Source organism: Leucopleurus acutus, assembly GCF_964270905.1.
Source record: "Leucopleurus acutus genome assembly, chromosome: 2".
NCBI lineage: Eukaryota > Metazoa > Chordata > Mammalia > Artiodactyla > Delphinidae > Leucopleurus > Leucopleurus acutus.
The window spans coordinates 75,841,292-75,863,023 of NC_139143.1; the positions used below are offsets into that span (position 1 = coordinate 75,841,292).

At 36.0% G+C, this 21,732-nt stretch overlaps 1 protein-coding gene and 1 pseudogene across 2 annotated transcripts in view; both read right to left on the reverse strand.

Annotated features, from left to right (window-relative positions):
- ATF6 (activating transcription factor 6) overlaps positions 1 to 21,732 on the reverse strand; it is a 221,677-nt gene that overhangs the window by 60,229 nt on the left and 139,716 nt on the right. The window lies entirely within an intron of this gene.
- Positions 19,989 to 20,879, reverse strand: LOC309958034 (proteasome activator complex subunit 3-like; annotated as a pseudogene). The gene has a single exon. The product of its transcript is annotated as a proteasome activator complex subunit 3-like (transcript).

Genomic DNA, 21,732 nt, shown 5'->3' on the forward strand with positions numbered 1-21,732 from the left:
CTACAACCTTCTAGAGGTGGACAAAGAGGGGTCCTACTTAATTTATACTTCTAAAGGTATCTCTCCTTGCCTGACTCTCAGTGTCTGGATATTTCCCCAGTCTTCACTACAGATCTTGATTCTTTTCTTTCCAAAGCAGTTCTGATCTTGGTTTCACACAAAGAAATAGGGAGGACTGTAAAATATCCATAAAGAACATTTTAGGAAAGATTGGACTTGACAAGACAAACTATAAAGTTGAAAAAAAAAAAGGATGTGCCTTAAATTTCTTTTAATGCCCTTAAAATATTAGTCCATAATCTGCAATAATCTGATTTATCTACCTTAGTGGACAAAATTTCTCTTGAGATCTCAGGTTAGCAAAATAGCCAGACTGAACACCTGCTCACACTAGAAGCTGAGCTGTATTGCCAGCTGCAATCCTTGCTAAGGATGGAGGTATGATACTATATAGACCTATTCCATAATTCAGAGTTCTCTTTTCATATCCCATAGGGTATACTTTCTAGAACCTATTACAGTTCTCTTCATTCTCATCATAAACGGAACAGCATGTTCTCAGTTTCCAAGTGAATCTTTGCATTTAAATGCATTTGTGGAAAATGAGTGAAAATTTTGTTTTCATTGGTCAAATATTGTTCTAAGAAAGGATTTCAACTAAATTTCAGGTAGAAATGGTTTAAAAAGACAACTATGGTACAATAGTATAAATTTTAAGTTCTGCAATAATAAGGTATCCCTCTGAAAGCATTTAATCTTATGCTCAAAGGAAGCCAGGATCAGAAGTGAACATGGTGACAGTACTAAGTCCTTTTGAAACAGAAGTTCTTAACAAAGGATACAGAGAATCACCTGCAGGACTTTACAATATAAATACCCAGGCACTCTACTCCCTAAAAAAATAAAAAAATCTGGCATGGTAAGTCTGAGGTGGGCCAAAATATTGCATTTTTAACAAGTATCCCTGGTGATTCTAATGCAAACCATTCCAGGACGCTGATTTACAAGCACTGGCCAGCATGACACAGATAGAGATAATGAGCATGGACTCTGGACCTGTGCTGCCTGGGTTTGAATTCTGCCTCTACCACTTAATCTCTAGCTGTAGGATCTAAACCAAGTTCCTTAATCTCTCTGTGCCTTCGTTTTCTCATCAGTAAAATGGGGAGAGTAACAATACCTATTGCATGGATTGTTCATAAAGATTAAACAAGTTAATACTTTAAAGCACTTGGAATAGTGACTTGGCACATAGAAAGCACTATTAGAAGTGTTTGGTAATTCTTTTTTAAACAAAGGATTCAAAAGTTTGAGGTCAGAGAAGTCCCTGAGGAAGTGCAACAGGTAACATGAGCATGGGCACTGACACTGCTGTTTGGGTTTATTCCTTTCCACCTCGTAGTGGAGAGCCACCGTTCCACTGCTGAATAAAGGAAACCGAGGGTGACAGACACTTACAAACTGATCCAAACTCCTGAGCCTAGGAATGAAAGCACTGTTATAATTTGAGCTGCGGCCTTTGTGTGACAGAAGAGAGACTGGGGCAGTGACTCTGTGTGTGTGTGGGGTGGGGGGGCAATGGGGACATTTTGCTGTTGTTTAATATTCCCTTTAAAGTAGCTTCAGTAGACTCCATTAAAGAGCTACATTACTTATCAAGTTTTGGAAGTTTGGGATTTGTATTTCTTTTGGATGTGTCACTATGCCAAAATTAGTCTTTTAAAAGTGCAAGCAAAAAAGTCTAGTTTTATTTGAATTACACAGATAAAGGGTCTTTTCCTCTGTGGGGAGACTTCATAATGGTCTTCTGGCAGGGAAGCACCTTTAAAAATCAAGTTAAATCCCAGTACCAAAAAAAAAAAAATAAATGTCACAGGCCTAGTTACTTGAAGAATTTGGGCAGCCACTATCTGTGCAACACATGCCTTTCTCTTCTTCCCTCCACCGATAATGTCTCCTACCCCACCCAATCCCTGGCCTGGCCCAGCCACTCAGCTTCTGCTGTGGCCCAAAGCACTTTTCCCCTAGCCTCAACCCAATTTGCTCTTCTGCAGAGTGGTATTTTTCTCTTTCCCCTCCAAAGGGTCACAGCCACGCCTAATATCCATCCAGGTCTAGCTGAGACTAATCTCATCCCCAGAAATGTGCTCCTACTAGTAGGTTCAGTAGTGTTGCCTCCATTTAGTGTGACCAGGCTGCCATCGTGAATCCCAGTGTAGGTTATAGGGGCCCAGAGACTTGGGAGAGAGGACACTGAAGGGCCTATACTATAAGGTACAAAGCAGGAGGGATCAAAGCCAAGTTTTTAATTTGATACTCTTGATATTTAATATTGGTAAGGCAAGCCATGGATTGCATTCTTGAGCTTATTAAATAATTTTCATTTTGGTCATGTGAATTTCAAATTAGTTTCCCTAATCTTTAAGATTTTGTACTTAGTTTTTATAGAACTAGCTGTTGGTTTGGCTATCCAGCATTCCAATAGCTTTTCTACTTGTTGGTATCACCACTGAGTGCATTTTTGTGAAGGAAATATCTCCAACTACAGAAGCCTGAAGCAATGAGACACAGCCTCTCTCCCAGCTCTCCGGCAACTAGAGCATGGACATGTGACCTAAGCTTGGCCAATCACATACTCCTTTTAAGTTCAAAGACTTGGGCATTAGTGAATAAAGACTCAGAGAGATACAGATTATTCATAGCTGTGACGAGAGTCTGCCACTGGCAGCAGTACTAGCAAGCTGTGGGGTGTTGAGTGGTTGGTAGTCCTAACCCAACTTCTTGAGCTGAGACAATGGCTGTGTTCTTTGCTGTGTGGCCTCCTTTGGTTCCCACCACGTTTCAAGCTGAATTCTCCAGCCTTCCATGGAGTCTGTGAACTAACAAATAGCCTTCCAATAAATTCCTTTTCTGCTTAATGTCTGCAGTTTCTGCTTTAAGTTACAGTAGGTTTCTGCTGTTTACAACCAAGAAACATTACGAGCACAGAACTGTAATTTCATTTCTGACATATTTGATACTGCCAGTTAATGTCTGACCTAAATATTAATTTTAATTAGATTAATCATGGCATTATTTTAGGTAGATAAAATACAATAGAATGAGTCATAAATCAATGGACCTCCTTATTTCCCATTTGATGCCCAAAGTAATGAAAATTGACTCTGTCACTACCATTCTACCGTAACCAGCCTCATAAATATTATATTCTAATTGACAAAGCCACTTGCTTTTATCCAGTCCTCACCCTAGAGTTTTCTCTGCAGCATTTGACATGCAACTTTCCCTTGTCAAAATCTCTCAGTTCTCATTCCCCTCCAATGTTTTTGTTGTTGTTGCCTTCTCTTACACCACATCCCACATTAATTACTCGTGTTTCTTACAGATGAATCTTTTTTCTTTTTTTAATTTTTAAAAAAATTTATTTATTTTTGGCTGCATTGGGTCTTCATTGCTGTGTGCGGGCTTTCTTTTCTTTAGTTGCGGCGAGCAGGGGCTACTCTATTGTGGTGCATGGGCTTCTGATTGCAGTGGCTTCTCTTGTTGCGAGCACAGGCTCTAGGCACGCAGGCTTCAGTAGTTGTGGCTCGCGGGCTCTAGAGCACAGGCTCAGTAGCTGTGGGGCACGGGCTTAGCTCCTATGCAGCCTGTGGGATCTTCCCGGACCAGGGCTCGAACCCGTGTCCCCTGCATTGGCAGGCAGATTCTTAACCACTGTGCCACCAGGGAAGCCCCCCAGATGAATCTTTTTCAATCCATATTGTCACCTGGCATTCTCATCTAGTCCCATGACTTGAAGTATATGTCTGGCTCAAACCTCTCAAAACGTAACTGAAGACCCATATTTACAACTGTTCACTAAACATCTCCACTGGAATATTCGTTAACAGGGTATTTAAGCTACAATCTTCCCCCTGTGTTTCCTATTTTAGTTAACTCATCTATTTCTATCTAGTTATCCAAATAGAAACCTAAAATCATCTTGGACTCCTCCATTTTTCTTACTCTCAACACTAAATATGACCCTCATTCCCAAGCGTAAGTCTGCATTAGCTCCTCTCGTATACCCTCTACTCGCTCCTTGATAATCTCATTTAGTCACAGGGTTTTAAACATTATTTATATACTGATGACTCCCAAGTTTACATTTCTAGTCCATCTCACTCCCTTGGCCTTGACTCCTATATACAACTGCCTACTCAAAACATCCCCTTGGACATCTCATGGTTAAGATATCCAAAACTAAGCTCCTGGTAGACCTCTCAAATGTACTTCTCCCATAGTGTTTCCCACTGAGTGGTAAGGCCATTCTTCTAGGGTGCTCAGGTCAAAAATATTGTAGTATGCTTCTCATACTCCACATCCAATCCATCAGCAAAACCTACTGATTCTACCTTCTAAGTATATCCAGAATCTAACCATCAGTCCAAACCATCTTCATCCATTGTCTGTATAATTACAATAGCCTCCTAAATGGTCTGCCCACTTCTGCTCTTCCCTCCTTAAAGTCTAGTCTCATCACAGCAACCAGAATGATCCTGTTAAAATGTACATCAAAATGCTCCAATGACTTCCAATCTCACAGTAAAATTAAAATAACCTCAATGGCCTTTAGTGATGTATATGTTATGACCCACCTAATTACTTCTCTGACATCATCTTCTATGGTTCTTTTCTTAATTATGCTCCAGCTGCAACAGCCTCCTTTCTTGTTCCTCACAAATGCAAATGTTCTTGCCTCAGAGCCTTTGCACTTGCTGTTCCCCCTGGAATATCCTCTCCTAAAGTATGTACATGGCATGTACCTTCACCCCCTTCAAATCTTCACTCAAATGTCAACTTCTCAGTCAGGCCTTTCTTGGCTACCCTGGTTAAATTGAACAACACACCCTCACCAAACGCACTCACATCCTTTCCCTTCTCTGCTTTACTTTTCTCCCTAACATTTACTGTCTTTATCCTTTATAAGCAAGCTCTACAACAGCTGGCATTTTTATGTTTTGTTCATTGGTGAATCCCCAGGATCTATTACAGTCTTTCACATGATAGATATCCAAAAATGGTTTATAATATAAATAAGTTAGCTACAGGAGAGTTTTAATAATAGCTTTTTACCTAGCTCTCTGCCTCCAGGAGGCAAGGGCCCCTAAGACCCTTTCAGCAGGTCTGTAAGGTCAAACTATTTTCATAATAATAATAAGACATTATTTGCCTTTTTTCACTCTGTTGAAATCTGAACCAATGGTGAAAACGCAAGGTAAAACTGCTTGGCCTTGGCATGAATCTAGGTGGTAGCACCAAACTATAATAGTAATCATGTATTCTTCACAGCCACATACTCATAGTAAAAATGAATCAATGAATGAATAAGTAGATGAATATAAAAACTTTAAAAGCCAATTCCAATTAAGAATATCCTTGTCGGGCTTCCCTGGTGGCGCAGTGGTTGAGAGTCCGCCTGCTGATGCAGGGGACATGGGTTCGTGCCCCAGTCCGGGAAGATCCCACATGCCGCGGAGCAGCTGGGCCCGTGAGCCATGGCCGCTGAGCCTGCGCGTCCGGAGCCTGTGCTCCACAACGGGAGAGGGCCACAACAGTGAGAGGCCCGTGTACCGCAAAAAAAAAAAAAAGAATATCCTTGTCAAAGCAGTAAAAATTATTAATACTCTCTGTGATGGGAAAAGAAAAACTTAAGTGACTAAGTTGCCAGCTGAACTACACACCTTATTAATTTTTTTTAATATTTATTTATTTGGCTGCACCAGGTCTTTGTTGTGGCACACGGGATCTTTTTTTTTTTTTTTTTTTTTTGGTTGCAGCACGCGGGTTCTTTTAGTTGCGGCACACGGGATCTAGTTCCCTGACCAGGGATCGAACTCTGCCCTGGGAGCACGGAGTCTTAACCACTGGACCACCAGGGAAGTCCCATGAACTACACACTTTAACTTGAAATAGTGACTGACAAACTACTGTTACTCAGGCTTGGGTATTCATCAGACGTTTTCATGAAAGTAAGAGAAGCAAGCATGTCACTGCAAAGAAAACAGTCGACAATATGTATTGCAAATGATAAAATTTGAGCTGTCAAGCAAAACTCAGAATTTTGGAAACATAGTATCCACCACCATGAGCATAACTTTCTTGATGTGATTAGTAGTGATATTAATGAATGTGATTTTTAAAATATTGTATAATGAAATATGTTAATATCTGGAAGATATGGATAGTTCAGTGAATATTTTCCAAATGACCGGTGGATGATATTACAAAATCATCCATAGGTAAAAGTTCCATTCAAAGTATAAGACAGATCGATGGCTTTTAATGTTACAGAGTATACAAGTTACATTGATATGATGTCAGATTCCATCTTGAACTAATCTTTTAAGAAATGATCACTTATTGAGCTTTGATGCTGTATCAAAAAATAACCCACAATTATCTAAAAAGAGTATTAAAATACTCTTCCCTTTTCCAATTACATAACTGTATTTTCTTCATATATTTCAACCAAAATAACATACTGCAACATATTGAATGCAGAAATACATGAGAATCCTGCTACTTTATTAAATCAGATTAGACATTTGCAGAACTGTAAAACAATGCCACTCTTCTCAGTAAAAAAAAATTTTTCCTCTTTAGTATATAATTATTTTTCATTAAAAATGTTATCTATTTTAAAATATAATTGTTTCATTATTGTTATTTTCAAGTGAATCATTAAATAAATACTTTAAACACTTCTTAGTTTTAATTTCTACTAATGGCTAAATGATATTGAATATTTTTGTGTGTTATTAGCCTTTTTGTATATCTTCTTTGGAGAAATGTCTACTCAAATCCCTTGCCCATTTTAAAATTGAGTTGTCTTTTTATTGTTGAGTTGTGAGATTTCTTTTTGTATTCTGGATACAAGTCCCTTATAAAATATATGATTTGCAAATAGTTTCTCTTATTCTGTGAGTTCTCTTTTCTCTTTCTTAATAGTGTCCTTTGAAGCATAAAAGTTTTTACTTTTGAAGAAGTCAAATTTATTTTGTAAAATTTTCTTACTTGTGTTTTTGGTCTCATATCTAATGCAGAGTGGCTATATTATCTTACATTCCCATCAGCAGTGTATGAGTGATCCAATTTCTCCATATCCTTTCCAGCATTTGGTTTTGTCACTGTTTTGATTTTTAATCAACTGTTAAGGTATAATTAAAGTATCAACTCCATGCTCAACCTTCTGGGACCAATCCTACCCACCCACTTCTCTTTGTGTTTCCATTCTCTACCACCTAGGCCTAGGCAAAATTAACTGACCCTCATTTGTGTTTCCACAATCTCCCCCTACTAAATCGCTTAACATATTATAGTTTGTGTTCATATGTCTGCTTCTACTGGGCTGCATTCCTTCAGGGTAAGATTCATAATGGTGGGCTCCATAGGCTTCCTTAAGTTATGAGACTTTCTACTTAAATATGTAAATATATTTTTCTTGAGAGAGGGAAGAGGTCCATGATCAAAAAAGGATGATGAATCACTGCTTTAAAGAGAAAACATCTCTCAATTCCCAGCATCTCAGACTAAAGGTACTCAATAAATATTTTAACATGAATGATGTTGTTTTAGTGAAAAAAATTCTCTCACTCAAAATTGTTTCGTATCTTGTAAACAAATGACTTTCATGCTATAACAACTACTTTATTTACATTGAAACAAAAAGATTCACTTATAGACAAAATGTGCTTAAATGGTTAGATTTCATGTACAGTGAAACAGTGAGAAATCTTTAGTAAAAGCATTTTATAAGAAACTGTATTCTCGCATTTAATGACCATTTCATTTCAGATTATCATTTTCTAACATCCCAGACATGATTTAATAGAAAACTGCTGATTTAATAGATTAAATTGCTCTGGTCAGTTTGTGGTTATTCTATCATCATGGTTATTATTCACTCATATCCTTAGAAAATCTTTTTAATCTTAATCTCTTTCCAACAATTAAATGCACTCTTTTCCCAATACATCTTAAATTCCACCAAAACAAATATTATTCCTGATCTGTATTCTTAATATGATGAGATACACTACTAGGAATAAAAGGAATTTAGGGCTGGTCACTACAAAGATGACTTAGAAGAGATAAGAAGTTTGGAATTTCTGTCCCCACAGCACTAGAGTAAATTGGGCAAATAATAGAAACTCATTAAAACTTAAAAAAAAGTGAATAAGTGAATGGGTGAATCTTTTTTCTTATTGTTACAGGGGGTCAAGTCAATAGAATATGAAGTATACTTATTTTAAGAGACTTGTATGTCTAGAGATGCTATAATGTTTCTTTACAAACTTCGTTAGTTTTAAAGATGGCAAAAACAAAACAAAGCAAAACACACATGCATAAAATAGAGAAAGGAGAAAGTTTAGGGCACCAAAATAGGCAATATCTTCCTCATCAGAAACAGTAAAATGAGGAATACAGCTGAAGGAGATCACACTTATTGGAAATCACTTACTCTCCTCATCAGAGTTCAGTTGTTGCCTCTAAGAAACAGAAGCCATCATTCTAAGATACTGCCCGACATTTACCTACGGAAACACTCAAAACAATGTAACAAGAACCTAAGCTGGAGTTCACTCTCCAGTGTGAGACCTTCACAAGTGCTGATATGAGTAATTAATGGTGAAGCACTAGAGGAAATAAGATGTGCTGAGCCCTGCCCTGGAATGCCAGGTCACACAAAAGAGTGTTCCTCATAATCAGACTCTGAATAGATGGGAGACCTTAGGCAAGATACTATACAAAGATAAGGTTCCTTATTCTAGAAGGGTTTTTTGGGTGGGGTCAGGGGGATTTTTTTCTCTCAGTTTTGAATCTTTACTCCCAATAAGTAAATATTTTATTAGGAAATATGGTTATAGATATGCTCTTTAGATCTATCAAATGGTTGTGAGCTCTGACATTCAAAGATTGTAAAAAATCATCTACCAACACAGAACTCAAAAGATGTGTTGAATGACAATCTGAAATGCCTGACTGAAGTATCAGGCAATTATAAAGAGGAGCAATAAACTAAAAAGGAAAATAAAAGCCTAACAATTAGGAAAACAAATAGGTACTATTTTAAAAAAACCACCAAGGAAAGTGTTTAGGAAGTGAACACCAAATAATAAAGGCAGGAAAAGACATTCAGTTGACTAATCTGACCCTTTTCTTTGTTTCAACATACTCACAATTATTAAGCAAACATTCCAAACTGCTGCTTTCTAAAATGTTAAAAAATAGTAATAATAATCCAAAGCAATCTAAGTTTTTCCTGAAGTTTTTCTATTTCCCAACTTCTGCTATATATGGGACATTCAAAAAGCATATAAATATAGAATACATATTTAACTAAGAAGGTGATAGCCAATAAACTGAAAATCTGGTCCCAATTTCCAATTGTACAATTGTAAAGTACAATTGTACAGTACTCCCTGAAATCTAATAAACTCGAAAGATTTCCTTTATTTCCTTTCTTTCCCACCACATTCTTTCAGGTATACTTAACTTAGCAGTGAGGGTTCTTGTGTCTGTATTGCCCTTGATCTTTATTATTCTGTGCTGGGATAATCTTTCCACCTTACATGACTTAGCTCATACATTTTTTTTTTTTCTTTGAAGGCTTTATGATCTTAAACTTAAAAAAAAGTGAATAAGTGAATGGGTGAATCTTTTTTCTTATTGTTACAGGGGGTCAAGTCAATAGAATATGAAGTATACTTATTTTAAGAGACTTATATGTCTAGAGATGCTATAATGTTTCTTTACAAACTTTACAAACCTCCTGACCCACAAATCTCATGTCTCAAGTCTCATGTAGGAGATTTTCTTAAAAGTCTGCTATTACATTCAAAAAGTCAACCAAAATATGACAGAAATTTTATTAGCAAAATATGACAGAAATTTTATTAGCAAAATCACAGAGTCATAGGGCAGGACGAGACCTCAGAGATCATTGCAGCCCATGCCCTCATTCGAAAATATTGAGGCCTAGCTGCAACTTAGACCAAGCTCTGTTGATAACAATTTTATTCCAATCTACCAACAATCACCACATCAAAATAAATGTTTCTGAAATCACCAAGAAAAATGACAGTGAGACCTCCAAAGTAGAAAATACAATTCACTCATGAAAGGCAATTTATCAAATTGCCAAGGGTGCTGGATTCTGCCCACTACCTAGATAGGTTTCTGGGATGTCCCTAAATAAAAGGAAATCAATATCCATCAGCAACTTAACCAACATAATTATCTAACACATCATATTTGTCTATAACATAAAATTTCCCCTCTTTCCCTTGTGTACTTCTCATCTTTCTTTGGTGTGTGATCAGAAAGCATATGCCACCTGTAACATAACTCTGAATCATATAATATCAGGATGTTAAATACACTGGGAAAAAAATTTTTCATCAGAGATAATCTTTATAGCCTCTAACTTATATGAATGATAGATAATTATATGAAAGACAGAACTAGGGATGATCGTGAATAAAGATGAGTGTAATTATTTCAATATTATCAATAGGATCCTAAAATGCATTTGCATGAACAATTCTAACACAGTCACATATTAAAATGTTAATGTCAAAACAGGTATAGGCAATCTTATGTTAGGAATTATTCTTGTATGTTTTAAGTCATGAGTAGTGGAAACAGTCCTATAAATCTTTGAATCTATTATTTCCACAGCTCCTAGGATATATCTTGTTCATGAAAAGAATTGAGAATTGTTAAACGATTTTCTTTGTTCACAAAGAGGAAATAAATGTGTGGCTATATTGTGGGCAGTCAAAGAATGATCAAAATACAATTGGATGACAACTTTCAGAATACAAAACTTTTCTAGAAAATAAAATCACTCCAATATAAAATAGTAGGTTAAAATTATAGTATAGTGGTTTAAAATTAAACCACCAAACTTCAGGTGAGTATATACCTTAGCTATTTATTTATTTATTTACTTATGATCCAAGAGCAAGTTCAAAATCTAAAAAATAGCTGCTGTCTGCTACACACATTAGTATTGCCAAAACTATGAACAGAAATCCAATTGATGGATTTCTTAAGTTTACTGGGGGTAGGAGTAGGGAGGAATGTTGGGACTGAAGAATATGCTTGTTCATTCAAGAGTAACTGGCTTTAAAAATTACTTCACATAAATACATTCAAATACTTCATATGTATGACAAACAGGAAAATCAGTTCTATGACAGTTAAGAATAATGTTTGTTGGTTAACAGGACAGAATAATGTTTGGGTGATTGACACAGTGGTCTCTCTACTGTAATTTTATACTAAAACATCATAACAATGTTACTAAGGTTATACAGCAAAAGTATTGCCAAATGTAAGTTAGTGAATGCGTTAATACTAATGGTGAGCCCAAGAACATGTACAGAGTTTCATATACACTTGAACAAAATAACATATCAGTAAATCCTCAGGATATGTTAATCAATGGGCAGGTACAATTTGATGGTTTAATGAAATAATACTGCTTCTTTAAATTATTGAGAAGAGATCAAGTTTGGGATTAACATATACACACTACTATATATACAATAGATAATCAGCAATGACCTACTGTATGGCAGAGGGAACTCTACTCAATATTCTGTAATAACCTATATGGGAAAAGAATCTGAAAAAGAGTGGATATCTGTATATGTATAACTGAATCACTTTGCTGTACACCTGAAACTAACACAACATTGTATCTCACCTATACTCCAAAATAAAATAAAAATTAAATTTAAAAAAATTAGCCATTAATCTGACAGTGTAGCTAAATATTTCAGAACTAATTTCAGAGTAAATCTAATTAGTTTAGAAATTAATTAAGTTTTAATGAGACTAAATAATTAAAGGAATAACTATATCCTACCATTAGTTCATTAAAAGGAACACCAATCTGCCTCTTGTATAAACATATATTTAGAATAGTACTACTGTGAAGTAATACTAAAAGTCTCAAATTTATTTTCTAGGCAGAACTTTTATATTAAACCTTTCTGAATAAATTTAAATAATTTCTGAGGTAGGAATGGAAGAGCTAAAAGAAATATTTTATATTTATTTAATACTTCTTTCTGACTACAATAATTCTTATAGCCTTTGCTATGGGAATTATCAAAGTTTTCATTTTTCAAATGTCATTTTTAATTTTCAAATTTTCTTATGGGGCTAAAGTTCATTAGTTTTACACAAAAGTTTTATAGAATGAGCATGTCTCAGGTAATACATAAATTTATGTACTTGAAAAGCAAAGAATTAGCACATACTAAAAGATTAAGGAGATATTCTTTTAATAAACTACAATTATTTGCTTCCTTTAATCAAGTTATTCTGACTTCATTTGTTGCCATTACCCTTAATTCTTTCTAAAAGTATAAACAGAAATTAGATTCTTAAGTAACATTTAATACTTCCTACCATATGAACTATGTGGTCTTTAGGACTTCTTATAATACAGTGCAATAATGTGGAATTTAAATGCAAAAGATTATATTCAACTTATTGGTTTCTTATTGAAAATATTAACCCTCAGCTCATGAAACTCATAAAAATGGCCTTTTCATTACTCCTCTACAGAATAGCAAGCATATTAGTCTGTCAAATTTCTTCAGCTCCAGAAGTACTGGAGTAAGCTATGAAATATATAGATAATGGGTTCAATAATTTTGATAATGGGTTCAGTAATTTTGAGCTTGTCTCACAGCATAAAATGCAGAAAAGAAGAAAAAAATGTTCACTGATATTAAAAAAGTAGAGGAATAAGACAGTGATGGTTAAGCTCACTACACTTTTCAAATTGTTTAAAACTTCTGAAATAATTTTTAACCAGAATGCTTTGTCTTTATATTCATTAGCAAATAAAACTTAAAATCTAAGAAAATTCTAATACTTAAGAGAATACTTTTTAAAGTATTTAATAAACTATGTAACTTTTAAGTATTTAAGAAATTAACTTTTTAAATACAGAAATCTGGAAGGGTAAAGCATTATGTTCATGACCACAGAGAATCAGTTTTGAAGAACAAAATTCTTCACTCTTTGATACACTAGACTTACTTCTCCATAACTCTTGGTTAGAAAAGTAATAAGAGAATTACTGATGCTGTTAAGGGGGTGAGAGAGTTGTTTTCAAATGGGCTTACACAGCATGGGAATTCAGTACACAGGTTTGGAATAACTTGCAGCTGTTGCAGGGTGAATAGGCTTAAGGAAATCACTGGGAATATTGAAGGAGAATTACCAGAAGTACTTTAAAACATTTATATTATTGTGATAAGAAAAAATGTTTAATTAGATGCCTAAAATTGGTCTCTTTAATTCTGAATCAAATTTTTAGATGTCTCTCATCGTTACATATTCCTGGGTATACATCCACAAACATGCTCAATTGTAACAAAGTGGCTCACTTACTATATGTCTTATGAGAAAACAATTTCCTTTAGTTTGATCCAGTTTTGGTTTAGTTCAATGTACTTCAAAATACTTTATAAATTTACTATATGCAAAACACCATGAGGGATAAAGAGTGAAAGACCCTCAATCTTCTCAAGAAACTCAGAGAAAATAGATATTATATATTATACAAAAATAATACAAAGAAACAGTATTACAGGAATTCAGTGGAATTTTCGGGATTTAATTGAGTGCTCAAATGCTGCTCCCTGAGGAAGAGCCTGATTTTGCCTGTAGGTATTTGTAGGTACCAGAGGTACATTATTCTTTCATCCAGGTAAAAACTGCTAGGAAAGTGTCTCAATCATCAAAATAAGATGTTAACCTTGTCATCTATTTGGTTTCTAAAGCATATGGAGTCACCGTGAATCAGCAATACAGAATATCAGTACTCTAAGCTCTCACCATAAGTCTGGATAAGAGATATGATATTTAGAAGGTATGCTTAAGGGGCATGCTAGCCAACCACTCCTTTAGGCATTCCAAGTTCCAAGATCAAGTTGAACTCTGAGAAGGCCTGATTCACTTTTACTGAATTGTACATTATGAAAAGATGATAAATCAATGTCTACGGTTAATGTCCCCATCATATATCACTGTAGGTTTTGGTTCAGCTTCAAGACTCATCCCAATTACTTTAGAAAACTTAGCTCTAGAGCATGCTGTCTAATGCAAATATACTGCAAACCATATATGCAAGCCACATGTAAACTTTCTAGTACACAGTAAAAAGAAATGGGTGAAATTAATTTTAATAATCTATTTTATTGAACCCAATATATCCAAAAATATTATCATGCAACACGTATGTAATCAATGTAAAAATTACTGAGATATTTTACTTTTTCTTCTTCAAGCTCTAAGTCTTCAAACTCTAGTGTGCAGCTTATACTTATAGCACATCTCCATTAGGACAAGTTACATTTGAAGACTAGTGGCTACTGTAGTGAACATAGTGCAGCTCTAGAAGATAAACTTCTTTTGGGAAATGGCCCTTTAAGCCTTCGTCTCCAACAAAAAACTACAGCTCCTATGCTTTCCCCCTTTATTCTGTAGGTTATTAGGGACAGAGCCATGACAACTCCACTTAGCAGTTCTTTGGTGGTGAAGAATGAGGGTTGGGGTACTGGGTCAGTAGGATATTTTAAACCCATATATTCAAAAGTGAAATAAACAAAATCGTCTACTAAACTTCTCCCCATCTATCTCCAAATGCTCTAACAGCACCTCCTTCCAACACAAGTGGCATGGCTGATAGTATAGAATAATGCCTCCTCAGAAGGAGAAGTGGAACTGGAGGTATTGAAACTCCTGAGTTTTGTTTAGTAAGGGTCATTTTTATGACCAAAATAAAGTTACAGTTAACATATAAATTTAGAGATTGTTTTAGATTTCTTTATATAATTTCTAATTAAGTAAAAATATTACAGCCCATTCTGGTTTAGAAACATTTCAACTTCTCTTAAATTTCGCAGAATAAAATAATACACCAGTTCATAGAGATATGTTAATTTATGGAATTCTACTGGTTTGCACGTTTTTAGAACTCCCTTTTAACATAATCTCATTAATAAAAAGGAGGTAGTACAATGCAGTGAAAAAAGCACAAGCCTGAAATGGAAGATGATTTGGCTTCTAGACTCTTGTCATACGAGTTGTGTGATGTTATATAATTCTCTGGATCTAAATTTCTTCATCTGTAAAATTAATGGGGCAAAAGTACATCCCTCAATCTCAAAAATCTTAACTGGAAACTATATATTTATTCAAGAATTTCAAAATGCTATATTATCTGAAGCAAATGGTATTTCCAATGTAACGCTGTAAAACTTTGTAAGAGTGAGATTAAATAACAAAGCAAAAATAAATGGCCAAGTTGTAAAAGGAACTTAATTCTGATTGCAGGTTTAATTCCTGTCCATTAGCTCCTGCTAGCTTTTCACCAATAAGTAAAAATAACACTTGACATTCTCTATGTGAGAGAGTTTATTAAATTCAGTTTAGTATTGAAATATTTTAAATTTGAGTGACAGGGATCACTAAGCTTCACTGATAAGATTCTGCTAATTGAACTTTAGGAACTTGAAGACTTATCACAATAAAGAAAGCAAAGAAAAAATATATACAAATGTATAATCATCTAATATTAAATGCCTATTATTGTTGATGAAAAGATAAGTCATGAAACTTCTATATTTCTATTCTGCTTCCCATGGATAATTTCAGTTCGAGGTAGGCAGATACTTAATGTGCTAGCAGTACAGTGTTGTAATGCAGAGAACAGGGGTGGTCCAGCACCTGTTTCTGTAACTGACTGAGTCCTTTGTTTTTTCAAAAAGATCAGGAATTTTAAAAAAATGCCTTGATGTCAGTGCACAATAGCATCTTTCAGAAATGTTTAAATGTTGACAGAGGAAGTAGGATTCCCTCCTACTCATACCAAATCATGTAAGCAGGAACAACTCATCTAATCAGTATAAGACAATGTAATTGCTTTCTTGAACATATTTATAAGGTAATAAAAAAATTTTTGAAGGGGGAGAGGAATAACACTAAATAATAAAACGGCTAATGCCATTATGGAACCTCAACTCAAAAGCAGAGTAAAATCCTAATATAAATATCTAGACATTCTCACCGTCATCTAGGCACATGTCCTCCTTGCTACTTGATCTCTGTTTTCCAGTCTACTCAAAACCCCTGCCCTAGATGAATATTATTCTCACAGTTAGGTAACAGAGCCTTAAGAATCCTTGAAAGACAAAATGAAATGGGGTTTATTGCTATCTGAATCTGGAGATATCGGCCAAATGAAATTCTAATTAGTAAAACTGGGTTTATATATAAATGCTTATCTTCTACAGATGTATGTATAATCTTTGTTGCAATAATATAAAGACATGTATGTATTCTTTAAAATAAATGATACCCACAAATACGTTTCAACAATTTTGTTAAACTAGTGGGTTATGGATGATTTCTCCCAGTTTTTCAAATTTCTGAGCATTGAGATAGTCCTTTTGAAATTGAAATAACATTTTAAACTGATCGAATAGTTATCTATTAATGGCTGAGGCCATTTGGTAAGAGTTCTGTAGAAATATGAAAACCTCATAAAGACTATAAAAAAATGTTGCCTCTAACCAAAGAATTTATAAACAATAATTTAAAAAAACCTCCAATCTCCAAAGTTTAAGAACTTTAAAATTAAACCTCTTCTATATCATTTATATGGCTTAAGAAAGGTATTTCACTCAGTTCTAAAAACCAGATCTACCAATTTTAGAATTTCCAATCAAATCTGCGTTAGTAGCTTTCATGAATCACAAAAAGAACTTAAAACTAAAATTATTTAATTTCAAATGATTTTTTCAAACCATTTCCTAATAACAAAACATCATTACACACACTCTTTCTCAATTCAGCTGACTTTTAAAAAGAAATTAAAAGGGGCTTTAAGTGCTAACAATTAGCAAATGATTCATATTGGATACCATGTTGACACCAGTTCCTAAAATAGGTTTGTTATTATAAAAGCTTTTGCAACCATTTGCAAGAAGGGGAAATAATAAAGGACTTGATTTTTGCAGAGGTAGGGACTTTATAAAAGCAATCCAGCTCCAATTTTGTTTGACATAGTGTTAGAACAGGGAATAAAATGCAAATACCAGAATTCTTTAACTACAAAGGACATGCATATTTTTTTAGTAAAAGACATGTTTGGGTATTAGAGACAATTTATTTCAATCTGGCATAGGGTTTGACAGCTTAAGAGTATAAGGAACAAGCAAAAGATGATGGTTGTATTACGTATGGAACAGATATTTTAAACCTTAGATGATTAATTAACTATGGTTGAAAAACAAGCAACAATTGGACTTCCCTTACATTGTCCACTACACACTGGCATGCAATTAAATGCCTGTCAAATGATATGAACTGATGTAGGATTCCTGGCACTTATCTGAATCAGATTTAATACCTTACAAGGGAAATAAAGAGAACTCTTGAGGAAGAATGTTAAAAGCAAACAAAAGTCTTTCTATTAGGCAATATCTTTTGTTGTTTTATAAGGTCCAATTTGAAAGACTCGCGCTTTTCAGAAGTTCAATGAAAGAATAAACTTGTTTTACCGTGGCATCATCTTTTTAGAAGTTTACTTTGAAAATAAAGCTTCCACTAAACCAGTTACAAATTTTTCTAATCTATATAGGTCAGAATAGACACACAGTCATATTCATTTTAGTAAGGACAGGCCCAATTATAAGGTTATAAGTTATACAGATATAACTATAAGTAAAAATTTTTAAAAAGGTGATTGAAACAGAATTTTATCTCTAATTCACTTCACTCATGAAGAAACAGTTGTTTTACTCCTTCAGGTCAAGCAGATAAGGAAAATGAAAAAGCAAAAGAAAAGCCAAAAATCATTAGGCACTTCCGGGGTAGACTGACACCACCTCAGAAAAAACGTAATGGGCATCACTATCCACCCTAGAAAAACAAAAAAAAACCCACTAGAAATGTGGTGTAGTCAGACTAAGAAATATTTCTTTTTTTAAAAAAAGATGCGAAAGAAAACATCTCTGCTTTCATCTTAAACAATTCTTGCTGTTAAATAGGAAATGCTTTCAGAGCAGCTTTTAGAGTCAAGTCTATATAATAAAAGTTTGTGCTGGTTTTCACCCTTGACATCCAAAACGCATTGTTGAAAAGAAACTCCTAAATAGTCTCGTTCAAAAGTGATTTCGCTCATTAAATGGGGAAAGGGGAGAGGGGAGGGATGATTAGGATCAATTAAAAGAGAAGACAAAATAATCATGTTTTGACCCTATCTAAAGCAAGATCTGAAGGTAGTTTCATTTGTAGCAAGAAATATATTCCTACAAAGATATTGCACAAAGGGGAAAAAAAGGTAGAATTATGTAAGTTTCAGTAATAGATTCTGGACTCTGACTTATATAGTTACCTAGTTTCAGAGGGTCTTACATTATGTGGAAAAGAAATTTCAATGGGAAATAACATTCTCATTTCTCACAAAAAATAAATTTAATCCCTCATAATTTCCCTACCAATAACTCATTTGAGAAATAATTTATTGCATGAAAGTACTACTATAAAAGTACATTAAAAGGTTAAGCTCACAACTTACGTATGTATACAGTCTTGAAAATATTATAAGGATTCAGGGCACAGTTAGTTGAATAGGAAAAAGAGATGAAGCTGTCGCTTGTACACAGGGATAATCTCATTCCTATCTACAAAAAGGCTCCCGCCCTCACTTTTTCTAAGTGTGTATTATGTAAGTTCCACAGGTGGTGATTTTGAGTGATGAAGATCCTCAAATAATACTAAAACTGAAAAAAAAAAGTTTCAATAAATACACTTCAGCTGGCTGAAGTATCTTCATCATCAAAAAAGATAAAATTCTGAACAAAAACCACTATGGAAGAATGATTCATCATACCACATCACAAGAAATTCTCTGATGCAGAAGGTGACTTGGGGTACAGTAATTTATCTTACCTGCAAATGAAATCTGGAAATGCTGGATTTGAAATATACCAACAGTATAGATCACTATTGAGAAGATGACAACAGTTTCCCCTCAACCAGGCCTCAAAAGCGGTCAGGAGGAAAAAATCCAGTCACATTTTAGAGTATTTAGATTTTTTAAATGACCCATACAATTTGAGAGGAAAACTCTTATGAGAGCCTATAAGAAATATCTTAAGAGACAAAAGGGGAATGGAGATGAAAATTGGTTGAGAAAAAAATGTGATATAAAGCTTAAAGGACTTGGCAGGGACTTAAGAGATAAATGGATACATAGAAGAAATTCTAAATTGTGTGTAAAAGGAAAGTAGAAGACACTGAGATGGTAGAGGTTGTGCAAGGAAGCTGCTTTCAAAGATTTCTCTTCATTCTAAGGGAGGTATGGATGTCCATTTCTTTAGAACACTTAAGACCTATTGCTCTTTACACGCTCATTTTTCTTACACATCAGAGTTGAAAAATATCAAGGGTACGAGTCTAGTTGAGAAGGGAAACTATACATCTGAAAATTAAAGTTCAGATAAGCATACTTAGGCCATCAAAATACGGTAAAACCAAGTTTTATCTCAATCTGCTAAATTGAAAGCATACAATGACCTAAACACATCCCTTTAAACTCCTTTTCTTGCAAAAAAGAAATGATGGTATAAATGGAGAATTTCTGACGTTTGAACAAAGTAACATAGAGTGGAACCTTAGGAAACCTTCATTTAACTTTCTTTTAAACTTTAGGTTTTTTTTAATTAACCCTTGAAACTATTCAATGTCACCAATGCCATAAAACAAGAAACCTTGGCCAACATTCATCAACAAAGCTACTTTTAAAAATGGCAGTCCTTTCTCCTTGTCCAACCTTACTACCTTCTACCAGATGGCTTCTTCCCATTCTCTCTTCTGGAAGAAAAATCAAATAAAAATTACACCAAGAGGATTCAGTACGAGGATAAGCTATATGAAACTGTCACTAAAGAGTAATGCACATTTCCAGTCGTTTCGTCACCTGTAGAGCCATCAATAACCAGCCTCTGGCTGGCTGAACAGCTCAGCCAACTCCTGAAGGAAAGTGGGGTGGAGAAAGGTCCTCGGTAGAGGCTGTCAGTGTTGGTGCTCCGAGGGGTCCTGATCTTCTCAATGTTTTTGAGGATTACATCATGCAAGGTGGCATACTGGTTCCGTTTGTGGAGCAGGCTCTGGCACACACTCTGGTACTCGTTTTCGTCAACCTCGGCTACAGTGCGGCGGTAATCTTCCACCTGGGGCTATTTCACTATCCTGGATACCAACTTGGCCTGGGTGTTGTAATAGGTGGAGAAGCGGCGTAGATAGGAGGCTGCTGTGCTCTCCACGGTCCACAGCTGGTCCGCGGTATCTTCCTGGATAGACACTCCAAAGTTGTTGCCGTCCTCCGCCTTTGGGAGGAGCAGCTGCACCCACATCCGCACGGTGTTGCATTTCTCTCTCAGCAGCTCGATCTCGGGTTTTACGTGCTCAATCAGCTCCACCAGATGCTGGTTGCTTCGCAGAAGCTGCCCCTCGCCGCCTGGCATTGCTAGTACTCTGATGAAGGACTGGATCTGCAGAGGCTGCGGATCCCGGTTGGGCCCATCCCCCGCAGTGTCTGGGGCGACGGGGGTCTCTGGGGCTGGCACCGAACGTATTCTGGATAGGTCTTGCAGGCGGAGCTCCTGAACCCGACTATCCAGCTCTGACAGCTTCTGAGGGAAGAAGGTGGACACCAGATCCTCGGCCTTCTGGGCAATGCAGGCCCGAAATGAATCTACTTTCCCCTGCACGTCCTGCTCTAGCTTCAGCGGGGAAGCCATGACCTCCAGGGCCGTCGAGTGTTGGAGGAGACACGGCCTGAGTTTCTCCCTCCTCCGCAGGCTGGGTTTGCGCTTCCGCCGCCACCACCAACTCCCAACAGACCAAGGCCCTGCCAGGGCGAAAAGACGTCCCGGAGGTCCCTGCGGGCCGGCGCGCGGAGAAAGCGGGAGCCACCCGCTGACCACGCCCTCCAGACGGCGCCCTGGCCAAGAGGACGGCAGACAGGCTTCGTGGGACCAGCCTAGGCTTCGAGTGCCTAGCCGCTAGAGCACCGAAGACCACGTGTCGGGGGACCCAGCTGGATCTAGTTATCTGAGCTGCGCCTCCCCTACCTACTGGCCTGACTGGCGGGAAGCCACTTTAAAGAACATCGTTAAACTTAAGCTGTGAAGACCAGGCAATGACAAGTCGGTGCGCTTTACATAGGAGCTCAAGGAAATCCACAATCCCTGGATCCAGAATACACGATCTCTTTTGAAAGGCATCTCACAAAATGGGCTCTCCAGAGCACGGCTCACTTCTGGAGAGCCTCAAGTCACACCTTTACAGGTAACCTGGGCCTATCCATGCTTTCCCCTTAGAAAGTCAGAAGTGAGTTCACTTCACTATTGTATTTTAATCAAGTTAGTAAACTTCTGAGATCGTCTATGGCTTACTTCATACAATTTTTAGTTTAAATTACATATGTTAAGTTATATGACTCTTCTTAAAATTCACCTTTTGGGGAATAATTAACAATTGAATCTGGACTGTAAATTAAAGTAACACAGTCAAACTTCCTGAATTCGATAAGCGTATGGTTGTTACAGAGGTTATGTCCTTGTTTTTAGGAAGTACACACTACAGTATTAA